The sequence below is a fragment of the Rattus rattus genome, chromosome 10 (genome assembly GCF_011064425.1).
Source record: "Rattus rattus isolate New Zealand chromosome 10, Rrattus_CSIRO_v1, whole genome shotgun sequence".
Classification (NCBI taxonomy): Eukaryota; Metazoa; Chordata; class Mammalia; order Rodentia; family Muridae; genus Rattus; species Rattus rattus.
Genome location: NC_046163.1, coordinates 91,402,309 through 91,422,073, shown reverse-complemented (window position 1 = coordinate 91,422,073; position 19,765 = coordinate 91,402,309). Strand labels below are relative to the sequence as shown.

The window sequence follows — 19,765 nt, the reverse complement described above, 5'->3', positions numbered from 1 at the left end:
TCTTCTGGGTATCACTGAAGTAAAATTGGAGCCATGTACATTGTAGCAAAAGAGGTAAGACCCCATGACTATAAACATCTATGAACAGAGAAGAAATTGTGGAAAGTTTGTGAGAGAAAAGGGGATATGCATCTGAAAGATAGTAACAAATGGGTGTTTTAAAAAATGTAATAAGTCTAGATCATTGTTCTGAATGATTCTCTGAAGCCTTCTGGCACCAGGGACTCCCAAGTGTGATCCCAACAACAGTGGGATGTAACCAGTCCCCTGAGCTCCATTTTTGGGTTCCCTGCTCTACGTGCATCCCCAAAAGGCCTGCTTGTAGGAGGGGTATCCAGGTGTGACCCACTGTCCCAAATCCCCTTCTACCCTTGTACCTCAAAACACACTGAACAACACCTAGTTCCCTATGATTCATTGACCAGCTCATACTCTGCTTGTATTCCCTGAGACATGCTGGCACCAACAACAACCAGATGGCTAAAGACCAGCATAAGAAAACAATTAAAAACAGACTGGGCAGTATGGCACTGCCATACCCTATCTATCCTCCTACAGCAAACTTACATATCCTAAGACAACTAAAGAATCAGAAAAATAGCCTTGAATTCAATCTTATGGAGATAATAGAAACCCTTAAAGAAGAAAGAAATTCCCTCAAGAAATACAGGAAAATACAATAAAACAGGTAAAGTAAATCGAAGCCATGAAAATGAAAATAGAAACTTTGAAAAAAAAAACAGATATGAATTGAGGAAATCCTGAATATGGAAAACCTAGGTAAGTGAATAGGAACTATAGAATGCAGTATCACCAATGGAATACAAGATTTGGAAGAAAGAATCTCAGGCACAGAATATAATATAGAATAATCTATATAAATGTCAAAGAAAATGTCAAATCTAAAGAGATCTTAGCAGAAAACATACAGGAAATATGGGACAACATGAAAAGACCACATGGATATAAGAATAATAGGAATAGAAGAAAGAAAAGATTTTCAGTTCCAAGGCCCAGAAAATATTTTCAATGAAATCATAGAAGAAAATTTCCCCAACCTTAAAAAGTAATAAGTTCACAGATATATGAAGATCACAGAATACCAAATATATTGGACAAGAAAAGAAAATCCTCCAGCCACATAATAATCAAAACATTAAATATATAAAACAAAGACAGAATATTAAAAGTTACAATGGAAAACGCCATATAACAAATAAAGGCAGACCTATCTGAATGACATTGATGCCTCAACAGAGATTATAAAAGTCAAAAGAACCTGGGCAGATCTGTGGCAGTCTTGAAGGGACCATAGACCAAGACCCCTGTATCTACAAAACTCTCAATCAAAATATATGAAAAAAAAAGGATATTCCATGACAAAACCAAATTTAAACAATATCTGCCCACAAATCCAGTCCTACAGATCAAACTAGAGGAAAAATTCTACCTCAAAGAGGTTAACTACAGCCAAGAAATCTTAGGAAATAAATAATTCCACAGTAGTTAAACCCTAATTAAACCCAAAGAAGGAAAGCACAAACACACACACACACACACACACACACACACACACACACACACACACACACACAGGCCAAGTACAAATATCAAAATGACTAGAATTAATCATCATTGGTCATTAATACTTCTCAACATCAGTGGACTCAATTACTCAACTAAAGGACACAGGCTAAGAGAATGGAGGCAAACACTATCCATCTTTATGCTGCACATAAGAAGCATACCTCAGCATCAGATATAGGCATTAATGCAGTATGAAGGTCTGTGAGAATTCAGAATCAAAGTCATCAAAGAAGTAAGCTTGAGTAGCCATTCTAATATTTAATAAAAATGGATTTTCAACTGAAATTAATCAAAGAGATGGGAAAGGACACTTGATGTTCATTAAAGAAAAAATTCACAAAGATGACATCTCAATTATAATATCTACGCCCTCCATACAAAGGTACCCATATCCATAAAAGAAACATTATTAAATTTTAAATTGCCCACTGAACTACACACATCAATAATGGGAGATTTTAATACCCCACTCTCACCAATGGACAGGTTATCCAGAAAGAAATTAAACAGAAAATTAAGAAACTAATAGATATTATAAATCAAATTTACCTAACCTTCTTCAAAATTGATCATTTACTCAGTGACAAAACAAATCTCAATTGGAATAACTCACTGTCTTTTATTTAGCTACTATGGATTAAAGCTTGTCTGCAACAATGATGGAAACAACAATAAGCCTATATCTCGTAAAATGCAAGAACTCTTCACTCAATGACCACTAGTCAATGAAGATATATAAGAAGATATTAAAGACTTTCCAGCAGTCAGTGAGAATGAATACACAACATATTCACACTTATGGGAAATAATGAAAGCAGTGCTAAGGAAAAAGTTCTTTGCTCTACATGCTTTGATAAAGAAATTGGACAGATCTTATACTAGCAAATTTATACCTGAATGCTCTACATCAAAAATAAACACATCTAAGAAAAGTAGATTTCAGGAAATAATCAAATGTGATGCTCCAATCAATGAATTGGAAATGAAAAAAAGCAACACAAGAAATCAATGAAAACAATTTTTTTTCAAAAATCAACATCTTTAACTGAACTAAGTAAAATAGAGAGAATACCTAAATTAATGAAATCAGAAACAATAAGAACATAACAGACACCCAGAAGTACAAAGAAATATTAGCTCGTGCTTAGAAAGCCTCTACTGAACACATTGGAAAATCTAAAAGAAATGGATAATTTTCTCAATAGATTCTTCTTATCAAAGTTAAATCAAGGTCTGATGAGAAACTTAAATAGAACTATAACCCCTAAGGAATATGATGCAGTAATTAATATTCACTCAATCACAATAAAGAAAGCGAAAAGAGAGAGGGGGAAGGGAGGTAGTGAGGGAGGGAGGGAAGAAGAGAGAGAGAGAGAACAAAGGGAGAAAGAAAGAAAGAAAGAAAGAAAGAAAGAAAGAAAGAAAGAAAGAAACAAAGAAAGAAAGAAAGAAGAAAGCAAGCAAGCAAGCAAGCTCGCTCCAGGGACAGAAAATTTTAGCACAGAATTTTATCAGACTTTCAATGAAGAGCTAATTATTCCACAAATGAGAAATGGAAAAAACATTGCCAAATTCATTTTATGAGGCCACATTCATTCTCATATGCAAACCACACAAAGATACACAAAAGGAAGAGAATTACAGACCAATTTCCTTCATGAATATAGATGGAAAATGCTCAATAAAATACTTGCAAACTAAATACAGGAAAACATGAAAAATGTCATCTACCACAATGAAGTATGCTTTATCCCAGAGATGCAGGGATAGTTAAACCTAAGAAAATTTGCTAATATAATTCATCATATAAACAAACTGAAAGAAAAAATAAACACATGATCATGTCATTACATACTGACAAGCCTTTGATAAAATCCAACATCTCTTCATGATATACCTCAACATAATAAAGGTAATTTGCTTCATGCCTTTATCCTACATTAAATTAAATGGAGAGAATGCCAAGTTAGGCAAGGCTGTCTACTCTTCTCATATCTATTCAATATAGTACTTGAAATTCTAGCTAGAACAATAAGACAACTAAAATAAGTTAAGGGAATTCAAATTGGAAAGGAAGAACTAAAAGTATCCCTATTTGCAAATTATATAATAGTATACATCAGTGACTCCAAAAATTCTGCCAGAAAAAAATCCTATGGCTACTAAACCCTTCCAGGGAAAGTGGCTGGATACAAAATTAACAGAAAATAAAAGTATCCCTCTTTTTTTATACAAAAGATAAATGGGCTGAGAAAGAAATTAGGGAAATAACACCCTTTAAAATAGCCAGAAATAATATTTAATCATCTTGGAGTAACTCTACCCAAGCAGGTGAAAGAGCTATATGACAAGAACTTCAAGACTTTGAAGAAAGAAAGTGAAGAAGATATAAGAAAACAAAAAAGTCACCTATGCTAATGGATTGGTAAGGTTAACATAATGACAATGGCAATATTATCGAAAGCAATCTATAAATTCAATGCCAATTCCCATCAAAATTCTCAAAAGTCCACTGACGATAACGGTAACCTTGTAGGAGGACCAGCAGTCCCAATTAACCTGGAACCCTGCGATCTCTTAGACACTGGATCAGCAACCCAGCAGCATACACCAGCTAAGACGAGGTCTCTTACACATATACAGCAGATGACTCCCAGGTCTGGGTTTAGTCAGAGAAGATGCACTTAACCCTCAAAGATTAGAGTCCCCAGGAAGTTTTCGGGGGTTGGGGTCAACCTTGTGGAAGTGGGGGGAGTGGGGGAAGAGGCAGGGAGGATATATGGGATATGGAACCCTCAGGGGGTGGACTGGGAGGGCATCAAAATCTGAAATGTTAAAATAAGTAAGAAAATGAATAAATAAATAAATAAATAAATAAATAAATAAATAAATAGATTTAAAAAGAAAAGAAAATTTTCTTTGCTATGCCTTTCAATCATTGCATGGATAGCTCAATAAGCAAGACTAGTTCATCCTTGCCATGGTCTGTGGAGTCCTATTCATATTCTCTATAAATGTTAGGTGTCCTACACCAACCAGTCTTGCCTCAGCACATGCTTTGCTTCAGCACAGGTTTTGTCTCAGCATAAGTCTGGGTTATCACTCTGCCAAGCAATCCAAGTCTGCAGAAGCAGCAAGAGTTCATAGCACACCACCAGAAGTGTTTTGGGTATTTCTCTCTATGGAGTCTCTACAAATGGAACTCAACTATGCAGTGTAAGACAGAACAATACATGTATGTCATTAACAAAGAATTCTTCATCACGTGTTCTTTTACATCTGCTTCAGCCAAATGTTCCTTTATGAGTCGGTCTTTGTCTTTCACCAATATCTGCTTCAGGAAAACACCATCCAACACAAACAATTTTCTGAAGAACCTTTTAAATTTTCACTTCATCAGTGATATTGAAAATTACATATACAGTATGGAAAAAGAGGTTTGTTCCCAATATCCAACAACCATTATATGAAGTAACTACCATGTTGGGAAAAAATATTTTATACATCTTGAAAATTTCAGTTTAACTAGTTTACTTTTAATAAAAAGAAAACGTAAAGATTGGCTTCAAATTCATTTTTAGCTACATAAAATGCATGAGCTTTATTATATAAAAAACAGGCATGGCCCAAAAGCTATTTACTTATCTAAACTAGGTTTAAATATATGTAAAATTGCAAAGTAACATTTTTTCAAAGAAAACTAATATACAATGCAATCATAGTATAAACCAAATGTCTGTTCACATTAGTCCATTTTAATGTAACCATATTGAATGATACATCATGAAATTGAAGGTTATATATCTAGGGAATTTCCCAATGGAGTTCTCTTCCACTGATGTGTGTATTTTAATTTTTCTCATGTGGGTATCTCTTCCATCCTGGTGATTGGTTAGAGTAGCAATCTGTCTCATGAATCTGTGAGTTGGCTTCTTATGATTGTCATTTAAAGGACCATGAATCCAGCTACTTGGTTTTACCATTTCAAGTTTCTCAAGCTGGAAGTCTATCTTATCTCCTCCCTTGTTAATTGATTCAGTGGAAGCAGGCTGGAGACCTGGCTAGGTACTACATAAAGAAGAGAGCCTCACAAACATAATTCCACCTCTAACAACAAAAATAACAGGAAACAACGATCACGGTTCCTTAATATCTCTTAACATCAATGGACTCAACTTCAGAATTAAAAAAACATAGACTAACAGACTGGATACAGAAAGAGGATCAGCATACAGGAAACACAAATCAGTGACAGAGACAAACACTACCTCAGAGTAAAAGGATAGAAAACAACTTTCCAAGAAAATAGTTCCAAGAAACAAGCTGGAGTAGCCATTCTAATATCAAATAAAATAGACTTTCAACCAAAAGTTATCAAGAAAGATAAAGAAGGACACTTCATATTCATCAAAGGAAAATTTTACCAAGACCAAATCTCAATCCTGAATATCTATGCTCCAAATGCAAGGGCACCTACATTCATAAAGGAAACCTTACTAAAGCTCAAAGCACACGTTGCCCCTCACACAATAATAGTGGGAGACTTTAACACCCCACTCTCAGCATGGGCAGAACATGGAATCAGAAACCAAATGAAGACAAAGTGAAACTAACAGAAGTCATCAACCAAATGGATTTAACAGATATCTATGGAATATTTCATCCTAAAACAAAACAAAACAAAGCATATAATTGGTCACAAAACAGTCCTCAACAGATACAAGAAAATTGAAATAATACCATGCATCCTATCAGATCACTATAGATTATGGGTGGTATTCAATAATAACAAAAACAACAGGAAGCCCACAAACACATGGAAGACAAGCAATGCTCTACTCAGTTGTAACTTGGTCCAAGAAGAAAAAAGAGAAAGAAGTTAAAGACTTTTCAGAATTTAATGAAAATGAAGACAAAACATACCCAAACTTAAGGAACATAACAAAAGCAGTTCTAAGAGGAAAACTCATACCCATGAGTGCTTCTGAAAAGAAACTGGAGAGACCATACACTAGCAGATTGTCAGCACACCAAAACTCTAGAACAAAAAAAAAAGCAAATGCACCCAAGAGAAGCAGATGGCAAGAAATAATCAAACTCAGGCCTGAAAGAACCAAGTAGAAACCAAAAGAACTGTACAAAGAATCAACAAAACCAGAAGCTCAAACTAATAGAAAAAATAGGGAAGAGCCTTGAACATAGGGCACTGGGGAAATTTTCTTGAACAGAACACATATGGCTTATGATGTAAGATAAGAATCTACAAATGGAACCTCATAAAATTTCAAGCTTCTGTAAGGCAATAAGCACTGTCATTAAGACAAAACGGTAATCAAAAACTGGGAAAAGTTCTTTACCAATCGATCTGATACAGGACTTATATCTAATATATACAAAGAACTCAAGTTAGAGTTGAGAGAATCAAGTAACTCTATTAAAAATGGGGCAAGAGGTAAACACAGAATTCTCAGCTGAGGAATATGGAATGGGTGAGAAGTACCTAAAGAAATGGTCCTTAGTCCTTAGTCACCAGGGAAATGGAACTCAAAACAACCTTGAGATTCTACGTAATACCAGTCAGATTAGCTAAGTTCCAAAACTCAGGTGACAACAGATGCTGACTAGAATGTGGAGAAAGAGGAACACTCCTCCATTGTTGGAGGTTCTGCAGAAAATTGGACCTGAGGACCAGCTATATCACTGTTGAGCATATACCCAGATGATGTTCTAATATATAACAAGGACACATTCTCCTTATTTATAATAGCCAGAAGCCTGAAAGAACCCAGATGTCCTTCAACAGAGGAAAGAATACCGAAAATGTACATCTGCACAATGGAGTACCACTCATCTATTAAAAATAATGACTTCATGACATTCATTGGCAGATGCATGGAACTAGAAACTATTATCCTGAGTAAGGTAACTCAATCACAAAAGAACACACATGGTATGCACTCACTAATAAGTGGATATTGGCCCAAAAGCTTGAATTACCCAAGATACAATCCACAGACAACGTGAAACTCCAGAAAAAGGATGACCAAATTGTGGATGCTTCGGTCTTTCTTCAAAGCAAGAACAAACATTTTTATAGGAGGAAATATGGAAACAATGTTTGGAGCACAGACTGAAGGAATAGCCATTCAGATCCTGTTCCACCTTGGGATCCAGCTCATAAACATACAACCACCAAACCCAGACAATATTGCTGATGCTAAGAAGTGCATGCTGACAGGAGCCTGATATAGCTGTCTCCTGAGAGGCTCTGTAAGAACGTGACAAATACAAAGGTGAAGGCTTCCAGCAAACCATTGAACTGAGAATGCAGTCCCCATTGAAGCAGTTAGAGAAAGGATGGAAGGAGCTGAAGGAGATTGCCACCCCATAAGAACAATAATTCCAATCAACCAGAGCTCCCAGGGACTAAACCACCATCCAAAGAGTACACATAGACAGACCCATGGCTCTAGTTGCAAAAATAGCAGACATTGGCCTTGTTGGGCACCAATGGATGGAGAAGCTCTTACTTCAGCCAATGCTGGACCTCCCAGTGTAGGAGAATGTCAGGCTGGGGAGGTGGGAAGGGGTGTGTAGTTGGGTGGGAAACACCCTTTTGGAAGAAAGCAGAGGGCAGAGGGGGTGGGATGGGGGTTTATGAATGGGAAACATCAAAAGGAGATAACATTTTAAATGTAAATAAAAAATATCCAATTTAAAATAAATCCCAAAGGCAGCTAGCCAAAAGTGTACAGTGGCATAACCAAGAAAAACGCTGCAGCTAACAAGGTTGAAAGCAAAAGCAGATTCCTGAGAATGCAATCTCTCAGTTCTACATGTGTGCTATAGTACATTTATATGCATATGTTCTAAAACATGCACACACACACATCATAAAAATGTATAATACACAAAATACATAAACTGATTCAAGTTTAAGTAATTGCATTATTTAGGTAACTTTAAGAACAAAATTATAGACTTTTGTTTTACAAATATTAGTTTTTAAAATAATAGATCAAAGAAGTGTTTAACTATATCCAGAAATGCACAGCTAAGGATATATTTAAAATGGCAAATAATACATTAAGACAGAAATAAATACTACTTTGAAAAATAAATATGAGCCTGTGTTTTATATTAAAATGTAATAAATCCTCTCACTGCTTACAAGGAGATTAAAGTTTACATTTTTCAAAGAACACAAATATTAGACAAAATAATCAGTACCTTTATGGATACAAATGTGAGCATAATTACACAAGACCATATGTAAACATGGGTGTACACACAGACACACACACACACACACACACACACACACACACACACACACACACACAAGCAAATATACATAACCCAAAAACCAGACTCAGTAATAAGATCAGCCAGAGTTCTCCTCTCACTATCTCAGCAGCAGATAGTACATGGTAAACTTTATAGAAAAAAAATGGAAATGATTCTGGTTTGTTCGGATTACAAATACATTTTTAAGCAACATTTACCTCTCTGATAAAGACAGATCCAAGTGGAAAAAACATAAAAGTTTAAAAGTTCTGAGAAACATGAACCATTATCCACCAGGGTGTCCATATGTATACCAGACTGTGTATTTTTAAACTACATGAAGCACTTTCTTTTCAAGTGTCCACAGAAATCAAGAAAATTGACAATATATTTAGCCTGAAAAGAAAACACAAACAAAAGTAGCTAGCACAGCTTTTAAAACAAGAACCATTATTAAAATGTCCCAAGGAGAAGATAAGAGCTAAAACATCCTGGCCGAAGGTCACACCTAACACAGAAAAATCCACATGTGTGGTCCAGCACGCCTGTCAGGAAACTGAGGGCAATGGATGAAAACATACACACTAAACAGATGGATCACAAAATTAAAAACTGCTAAGCAGTGCAAGTACAAAGAATTAACAAACAAATCAACATGGTTAAAAGCTCAACTGTGTCAATCTGAACACTTGTTTAGGGTGAGCATAGGGAACACATCTGTATTGGTGCTAATTGTGTCATGATTCATGTCCAGTGTTTCTAGATAGAAAAGAAGCATCTGTTCCCTAAACCACAGCAATAAACACTCCAGGAGCTTGTTCTTACACAGGGGATCTGGAGTAGAACTTGGATTTCTCTGTTACCTGATGTTATGATTCAAGTCATTGAATCTTCTGATAAGACCTATTTTTAGTTAATATTAGCGGTAAAGGACAAAAGTTTACATGACTGCACTTCGTAAGACTGAAGAGGAAGTATCGAATTATAATGTTCAACACAAAGTTCTATTCCTAGAGTTTGACATGTAGTTGATCATAGGTTTATGTAAGTATGCCCCAAAACAAAACAATGATTAAAAGATATAAGCAGTTCAGAAAATAATTACAGGTGGCAAAAACATTATTAGTGTTCAGTTTCATAGACAATGTCATTTAAATTTATATTATTCCATTACTTTTCCCATATCAGACTAAATATATTTCACAGGAATGAGCATATATACAGAAGTGAAATATAACCTTCAAGCTATAAATAATTTAAATTTAAATTGTCAAGTTTTTAAAATTGTCCAGTATTAGCAAAAAAATTATTTTTTAATTTTGGTTTCATTTCTATATATGATTGGTTATTTTATTTATTTACATTTCAAACGCTATCTCTCCTACCTGGTTTCCCCCCTGCAAATTCCCTATCCCAACCCACATCAGCCCTGCTTTTTTGGAGGGAGCTCCTCCACCCACCCATCCACTCCTGCCTCACTGCCCTAGCATTCCCCTACACTGGGACATTGAGCCTCCACAGGACCAAGGGTCTCCCCTCCCACTGATACCAGATACAGCAATCCCTTGCTACATATGCAGCTGAAGTCATGGGTCCCTCCATCTATACTCATTGGTTCGTGGTTTCTTCCCTGGGAGCTCTGGACTGTCTGATTGGTTGATATTGTTGTTCTTCATGTAGGGTTGCTAACACCTTCATCTCCTTCAGTCCTTCCCCTAAATCCTCCCTCGGGGTCTGCTTAGTTGGATGGTTGGTTCAATGCATCTACATCTGTATTGGTCAGGCTCTGGCACGAGTAGAGTGCCTTTACTGGAGTTTTGTAGCTTATATGGCCTCTGGGGTTTTAAGTGCCAACCTTGCCACTGTGGTTGTTAGAACCTGAGTGGCCACCAGTAAAGCAGAGGCTTTCTACCAAAGTTGTGGTCCTCAATATGGAGCCCAGTAGATAACTCTAACCCCTCCATTGGGGACCCCGTTCTCAGTTTAATGTTTGGCTGTGAGCATCTTCCTCTGTATTTGTCAAGGTCTGGCACAGCCTCTCAGGAGACATCCATACCAGGTTCCTGTCAGCAAGCACATCTTGGCATCAATAACCGCATCTGGGTTTGGTGGCTGTATATGGGATGGACTTTACTTCAGCCTCTGCTTCATTCTTTGTCTCTGCATTTTCTTTAGACAGGAGCAATTCCAGGTTAAAATTTTTAAATGGGTTGGTGGCACCATCTTTCAACTGGGGGGCATGCCTAACTTCAGTAGAGCAAGAATACTTAAATATTAGTTGTTTTAGCTAGAAGAATATCACATGGCGGGAAGAGGTGCAAAGAAGCTCTTTAGGTGGTAGGAAACAGGTGTGAAAGAGCAAAGTTGGAAAAATGGGATGAGAGTAACTTCAACTGGAAAGGAGAACTTTTGGTAATACAAAGACTGAGGACTGGCAGAAAATTAATTACCACTAATTATCTTGAATATTTCATAGAGAAGTATCATTTTATAATCTTACTTAAAGTACATTTTACATATATAATCCAAATAAAGTTATGCTAAAGCTAAAAGAGTAACCCCAAAAGCTATAGACTAATAAAAACCAGAGTGCAACACATAGAGAATACTACTTCAAGTTGTTGGTAAGGGAAATCCAACAAACATAGTAAACAACGTGGAGTATTAGCACTGCCTTCGATTGTCTCCCAGAATTTGACAGTAGGGTCCTATTGATAAAGACACTGCATATTTCAGAAAAACTTAGGAAACTCAATATAGAACTGAACTCGAAACCTTCTTCCTACAGACTAGATGTCATAATATCTAAAGATGCTTCCTACACCCTAGATGTCATAATATCTAAAGTTCAATGGAGAAAAAAATTAATAGTGCTAACCTGCTGTGAAATCTATGAACTACAACAGTGACCTACACAGTAAAACACTCACAATGGTGCAGTAGTTACTCTTTTATCTTAAGGTTAATCAACAGCTGTCTAATTGGGTTAAAGGCCTATACAATAGGCCTATTGCAAACCTAACCAGTTATCAATAGTTAGAAAAGTCATAGAGCCTAACAAAGAAGTAGTCTGCTACTGACATTTTCCTAAAGTAATTAATTAATACATTCTAAATACTTTTTATACACACAAATAAGTTTACTTTCTATCTTTCATCAAAAACCCTTTTTACAACAAATATAGATTATTATAGAGTTCCACAATTTATAAAAATTTAGAGACTAAGTAACTGCAGGATGTCCATTCCCAATTGCTATATCTACAACACAATACTTACAGTGAAATTCACAGAAAATGGGGCCGAAAGAGTCTAAGAACAAGAGAACCAGAATGTCTGCTGCTAGGTTATGTTTTCTAAACATGACAGGCAACCTGCACTTAGCAATATGGTTTCCCAAGTAAGACAAACATAAGAATAATAGCAGTTTTCAGGTCACTGTTAATATGGGAAATTTCACAAAATCCCACCACTAGATGAATTATAGGTAATCAGTTGGTGCTGAAAGAGGGAGAATTTGTTTTCTCAGAGGCATCTTAATGATAGGATATCCAATCCCATGTGCTTATCTCTAAATACATTTAAATAGGAGAAAAATGAAAATGGCAACTAGAATCTCTAAATTGACCAGGAGAATATCTCTCTCTCTCTCTCTCTCTCTCTCTCTCTCTCTCTCTCTCTCTCTCTTCTCTGTGTGTTTTTCTCTGTGTGTTTTGTGTGTATGTATATGCATGTTTATCTGTGTGTATGGATGTGTACATATTTATGTTGTATGTCTGTATGTACATGTATGTATGCATATATGTATATGTGTATGCATATGTGTGTATGTAAGTATATGTGGGTGATACATGTCTGTGTCTGTGTGTTTGTGTGCATTTATATTTATATGCAGGTGTGTCTGAGAATGTGCCGTTGTGTGTGTGTGTGCGTGTGTGTACTATTAATACAATAGTAATTAAGGAAGAGGTTATGAGTTAGGAAGGATGTCAGTGTCACAGAAGAAATTGGAAGTAGAAAAGGAAAATAATGTAAATACAGTACTCATTCATAAAATTCTCAAAACAAATTGTTTTAATTATAATCACTTGATGGAAATACTTTATTTCTAGAAATCATTTTAAATAAAGCAATCTAATATGCTACCAAATGAGGTACATTTTTAAGGCTCTGTTTAGCATAATAAAAACTGAGATAAATCTAAATATTTAAAAATGATTAAATAAATGCATATTCATGACATTATTTTATATTTTAAACTCATTTGCAGTCAATGCATCAAAGTTGAAATATTTGTGATTGGTGAATAAAAGCAGGTCATAGAATAGCACACACACACAAATTTTGTTACAATTATATGGCAGTAAGCAAAAAAGACAAAAGTGGAAAATAAGACATCACATATTTCACAATGTTAATAATATTAATATATCATTAGATTATACATTCTTTTCATGTCCTCTATTTTATGAAATGTACATATTTCTTTTTAAAAGTTATTTATTTTGATTTATATCAGTACACTGTAGCTGTCTTTAGACACCAGAAGAGGGCATCAGACCCCATTACAGATGGTTGTGAGTCACCATGTGGTTGCTGGGAATTGAACTCAGGACCTCTGGAAGAGCAGTCAGTGCTCTTAACCTCTGAGCCACCTCTCCAGACCGAAATGTACATATTTTTATATAGAAACTTGTTTTCAGGATTTAAATCTGTGATTCAGTAAATGCTTTTTAAAATTGATTAAAACTGCAAAGCTTTTGTAAAGCAAAAGACACTGTCATTAGGACAAAATGGCAACCAACAGATTGGGAAAAGATTTTTACCAATCCTGTATCTCATAGAGGGCTAATATACAAAATGTACAAAGAACTCACAAAGTTATACTACAGAGAGCCAAATAACCCTATTAAAAAATGGGGTAGAGAGCTAAACAAAACATTCTCAGCTGAGGATTATCGAATGGCCAAAAGAGCACCTAAAGAAATGTTCGACATACTTAGTCATCAGGGAAATGAAAATAAAAACAAACCTGAGATTCTACTTCACACCAGTCAGAAAGGCTAAAATCAAAAACTCAGGCGACAGCAAATACTGATGAGAATGTGGAAAGAGAGGAACACTCATCCATTGTTGGTGGGATTGCACACTGGTACAACAACTCTGGAAATCATTTTGGAGGTTCTTCAGAAAATTAGACATTCCACAACCTGAGGACCCAGCTATACCTCTCTTGGGCATATACCTAAAAGATGCTCTAACACACAACAAAGACACATGCTCCACTCTGATCATAGCAGCATTATTTATAATAGCCAGAAGCTGGAAAGAACCCAGATATCTTTCTTTTTTTTTTCTTTTCTTTTTTTTTTTTCGGAGCTGGGGACCGAACCCAGGGCCTTGCGCTCGCTAGGCAAGCGCTCTACCGCTGAGCTAAATCCCCAACCCCCCCAGATACCTTTCAACAGAGGAATAGATTCAAAAAATGTGGTACATCTGCACAATGGAGTACTACTCAGCTATCTAAAACAATGACTTCATGAAATTTATAGGCAAATGGAATGAACAGACAATATCATCCTGAGTGAGGTTACTCAATCATAGGAAAACACACTTGATATGCACTCATTGATAAATGGATATTAGCCAAAAAGCTTAAATTACCCAACAATCCACAGACCTTGGAAAGCTCAAGAAGGATGACCAAAATGCAGATGTTCCCACTCCTTCTTAAAAGGGGGAAAATATCCATAGGAAGGGATATGGAAGCAAAGTTTAGAGCAGCGACTCAAGGAATAGCCATTCAGAGCCTGACATACATGTGGCATATATATATATATATATATGTATATATTTGTATATATATATTTGTATATGTATATGCATATATATATATATATCCACCAAAGCTAGATAAGATTGATGAAGCTAGAAAATGCATGCTGAAAGGGACGGATATAGATCTCTCCTGAGAGACACATCCAAAGCATGTCCAATACAGAAGTCAGTGGTAGCAGCAAATCACTGAACTGAGAACAGGACCCCCTTGGGGGGAGTTAGAGGAAGGATTGAAAGAGTTGAAGGAGCTTGCAACCCCATAAAAACAACAATGCCAACCAACCAGAGCTTCCAGAGACTAAACCACTACCGAAAGACTATACATGGACTGATCCAGGGCTCCAACTACATATGTAGCAGAGAATAGCCTTGTTGAGGCACCAGTGGAAGGGGAAGCCTTTGGTCCTGCCAAGGGTGGACCCCCTAGTGCAGAGGAATATGGGGGAGAGCAATAAGAGGGATGTATATGGGGAATATCCGTATGGAGAGGGGGAGGGGAGGGAATGGGGACTTATGGACAGAAAACCGGGAAGGGGAATAACGTTTGAAATGTAAGTAAAGAAATATATCTAATAAAAATTAAAAGAAAGCTGATTAAAAGTCAAATGACTGCACAAAGCGAGCAGCGCCTACTGTGCCGATGCCGCGAGGGGAGCTACGCCTCAGGTGGTCTTTGGGAAGAAACTCCCTGCCTTTGCCATGATCCCCATTCATCAGCTCCAATATGAGAAGAAATATGACATCTATTTTGCAGATGGAAAGGTGTTTGCGTTGTACAGGCAGCTGCTACAGCACGAGTGCCCACGGTGCCCTCACCTGCCACCCTTCAGCCTCTTTGGGGACTTGGAGCAGCACATGCGGAAGCAGCACGAGCTCTTCTGCTGCAAGTTGTGCCTCAAGCACCTCAAGATCTTCACCCATGAGCGCAAGTGGTACTCATGCAAGGACCTGGCTTGACACCGTATGCAGAGTGACCCTGATGACACATCCCATCAGGTTCACCCACTCTGTAAAGACTAGCGCTACCTGGACAATGATGAGCTGCTCAAGCACCTGCTTCTTGACCACTACTTCTGCCACTTCTGTGATGCAGATGGGGCCCAGGACTACTATAGCGATTATGCATACCTGCGTGAGCACTTCCGGGAGAAGCACTTCCTATGTGAGGAGGGCCGTTGCAGCACTGAGCAGTTCACCCATGCCTTCCGCACTGAGATTGACCTCAAGGCTCACAAAACAGCTTGCCACAGCCGCAGCCGGGCTGAGGCACGCCAGAACCCTCAGATTGACCTTCAATTTAGCTTTGCACCACGGCACTCATGCCGGAGTGAGGGAGTCGTCAGTGGTGAGGACTACGAGGAGGTGGACAGGTACAACCGCCAGGGCCGAGCTGGCCGGGCCAGCGGGCGTAAAGCCCCCAGCAGAACCGCCGGGGAAGCTGGAGGGAAGAAGACCGAGAACTAGCAGCCGCTATCAGGGCCTCTGTGGCTGCCCAGCAACAAGAGGAGACTCAGAGGGCTGAGGACCGGGAGGAGGGTAGCAGGCCCAAGAAAGAGGAAGCAGCAGTCAGGGTGCCCGAGGAATCCCGTGGCCACCGGCGTCTGCCTTGGGCTCAGGGTGAAGGCACAGGCTCCAAGGAAGCCTCAACAATCGGTCCTGTAAGCCAAGAAGCCTTCTCAGCCACAGGCCCAGGCCCAGTGGTTGCCCCCTCAAATACCCTCCCACCACCCAACTCCAAGCTCAAGAATGAAGACTTCCCCAGCCTCTGTGTCTCCACCTCCTGCTGCACAGCGGTTACCCCAAGCTCTGTAGGCTTGGCACTGGCTTATCCTGCTCCTCCCAGGGCAAGAACACCTTCCAGGAAGAGGATTTCCCTGCTCTGGTTTCCTCCGCACCCAAGCCCAGCAGTGCCCCATCCAGCCTCATCTCAGCTTGGAATAGCACCTGCAGCAAGAAAGGGAACCCACCCACCCCAGGGGCCCAGGCTGTAGTTCGTAGCAGCCAGCCTTCCCGGAAAGCAGGGAAAGGGAGCAGGGATGGCAAGAAGGGTGGTCCAGCCCCAGTGGATGAGGATAGTGGTGGCCTCACTGTGCAGGAGCTGCGGAGTGTGCCCACCACAGTGGCCGTCTCTTCTTTGCTGGCACCAGTTGCCAACCAGAATTCAGCCAAGGTTGGCAAGAAGAAGAAGATGGGCTCTGAGAAGCCCGGGGCCACATCATCCCCACTGTTGCCCCCTGATCATACCCCAAAGCCTTCTGGGGCTGAGCAGGTCCCAGAGCCCCTTTGAGCAAAGCTGAAGTGCCAGTAACCATCGTTGTCAATGGACATTCAGAGGGCTCAGCCCTGGCTTGGAGTATCCCAAAGGAACCTCCAGGCCTTCCAAGGCCCCTAGATCCCCTCCCCTGCCCCATACCACAGGAAGACTTTCCAGCTCTCGGAGGCCCTTGTCCACCCAGGATGCCTCCTCCCCCAGGCTTCAGCACCGTGGTGCTCTTGAAGGGCACACCACCTCCACCCCCACCCCCACAGGCCTGGTGCCTCCCATCAGCAAGCCACCCCCTGGCTTCTCTAGTTTCTTGCCCAGCTCCCACTCAACCTGTGTTCCTAGTACTACCACCACCACCATGAAAGCACCCCGGCTAGCACCCACACCAGGAGCCTACTTAGTTCCTGAGAATTCCCCCCCGGGAGAGAAACCTACAGCTCATCCAGTCTATCAAGGACTTTCTGCAAAGCGATGAGGCCTGCTTCAGCAAGTTTAAAAGCCATTCGGGAGAGTTCAGACAGGGGATGATCTCTGCAGCTCAGTACTACAAGAGCTGCAGGGACCTGCTTGGAGAGAACTTCCAGAAGATCTTCAGTGAGCTGCTGGCACTCCTGCCAGACACAGCCAAACAGCAGGAACTGCTGTCTGCGCACACTGACTTCTGCAGCCGTGAGAGGCCTCCCAGCTCCAAATCTAAGAAAAACAAGAAGAATGTGTGGCAGACCAGCACCCAGCAGTTGGGCCTGGACTGCTGTGTGTGCCCCACCTTCCAGCAGGTACTGACACACGGCGACCTCAGCAGCCACCAGGCACTGCACGCTGCCGGGGACGATGACTTCCCCTCCCTTCAAGCCATTGCCGGATCATCACGTAGCTCCTGCTGGTGAGAGCAAGAGCTGTCACACCCTAGCGCCTCCTTTCTCCTTCCTTCCTCTTCCCAGCTGCTTGGCAGCTAGGTAGGGCCCTGGGAAGGCTGCGGCTCGGGCCTCCTGGTTAGCCAGGCCTGCCAGGTGGACGTCAGGAAAGGTCTGCCCTGTGCACCATCATGCATAAGTTCTGTCCCGTGCTTGGCTGAGGGTCAGTCTTGGTTTGTGATCTTATGGTTTTGGAGTGTGCCAGGGGAGGGAAAGGCTAGGATGCTAGGACCTGAGCTAGAGGCCTCAGTGGCCTGAAGAGCGTTCTCCTGAGTCGAGCCTATAGCCCCAGAGCTGACAGCTTCCGGTCCACTGGTGGCTGGAGTCAGATGTCAAGTGTGTCGTGTAAACAATTGGTTGTTTCATAGAGAATGTTCCAGATTAAAACAGACACAAAATTGTAAAAAAAAAAAAAAAAAAAAAAAAAAAAAAAGGTCAAATGACAAGTTTTCAAATCAGTACATAAATATCTGAGAAATTATTTGAAGTAATTTTCCCACTTTCACACTGAAACCACAAAACATGACTGAAAATCTGAAATCTTGTGAGTTGAATTCTTTGGAGTCAAGAAAAGAGGACATGTTATCAACCCTAACTCATACCATTTGCAAGAAACTGTTAGTAAAGAAACTACATGAGCACATAGCCGGATAACACTGAATGCCTAAAGGAATATCCAGCTTTAACATTCGGTGAGTTGCAGAGTGTAGGAGCCATGAAGGAGGTTATGACTATACTATAGTATCCTGCAGACTTTCAACAGCAGTCACGTTTTTAAATTCTACATGGTATGTTAAAAATCAACTGAGACTGAACAGCCAAAAGGCATTTGAACATAGAGAACAAATAAAAAAGTCATGCATCACATACAGTGACTTAAAATAAAGCTACATTAATTGAAGCATCATATTATTGACAAGTGGCTAGAAATAAGCATCCCAATATTGAACCATAGAAACAAAACCAACTAATCAGTACCCACGTATTTCTTCAGATGTGCATAGGATAACATATTAGATGTTATTTATCATCAGCTCACTGTTAGGTTTCTTCTTGTTTGAAGTGCATTGAGATCTACTCTGTTTAATAAATGTGGTGAATATTTCATGTGGATACCTCTAGTAAAGCATGGATTATGGACTAATTTGGATAACACTTTTTATTCTAACTTGAGTAGTATAAATTTTGCATTGTTTTCAATTTAACTAGAGTTAAAAAATTATATGTGTCAAATGAAGCACATACTATCAAAGTTATAAGTAATAATCAAACTTTAAAAACACCAGTAAGTCTGGATTGCTGTTTATATGCAGGTGAGAGCTAGCACAAAATAAGGCTACAGCTTGTGATTGGGCAGTCGAAAAGGAGGGCACGGTAAGTTTTAGAGACTGGAAGGATAGGGACAGAGAAGAAGAAGAGAAAAAACAGAGAGGACACAAAAACTGCCTGAAGAGAGCTGGTCTGCCTGGAGCACTCCCCTTCCTAAGTTCACAGCCCACAGGTGGGACCCCACTGTGTCTCCATTTACTGTCCAAAGAAAGACTCCCGGGGTTGCACAGGACTCGGCAGCCACAGAGCAGCCTGGGACCGGACACTTCCAGTTCCCATCTGCACCTAGACCTGGGGTTGTCCCACAGACCTCTGACACAAAACCTACCTGCAGAGCTGGTCTACGAGGAGCACTCTCCCTCCTAAGCGCCCAGTTCACAGGTAGGACCCCACTTTCTCTCCACTGACTGTCCAAGGAGAAACACACTAAGAGTACACGGCGCAGAGAAGACCCAGGGCAGTCGAGGAGAGGACCCATCCAGTCCCCATCTGCACACAAAGCAGGGGTTGTCCAAGAGCTTTCAGACCCAAAACCGGCCCTGAGA

General features: G+C 39.7%; 1 pseudogene; it reads left to right on the top strand.

Moving 5' to 3' along the window:
* The first annotated feature begins 4,032 nt into the window (after positions 1 to 4,032).
* On the top strand, positions 4,033 to 18,248 carry LOC116910978 (annotated as a pseudogene).
* Positions 18,249 to 19,765: the final 1,517 nt, after the last annotated feature.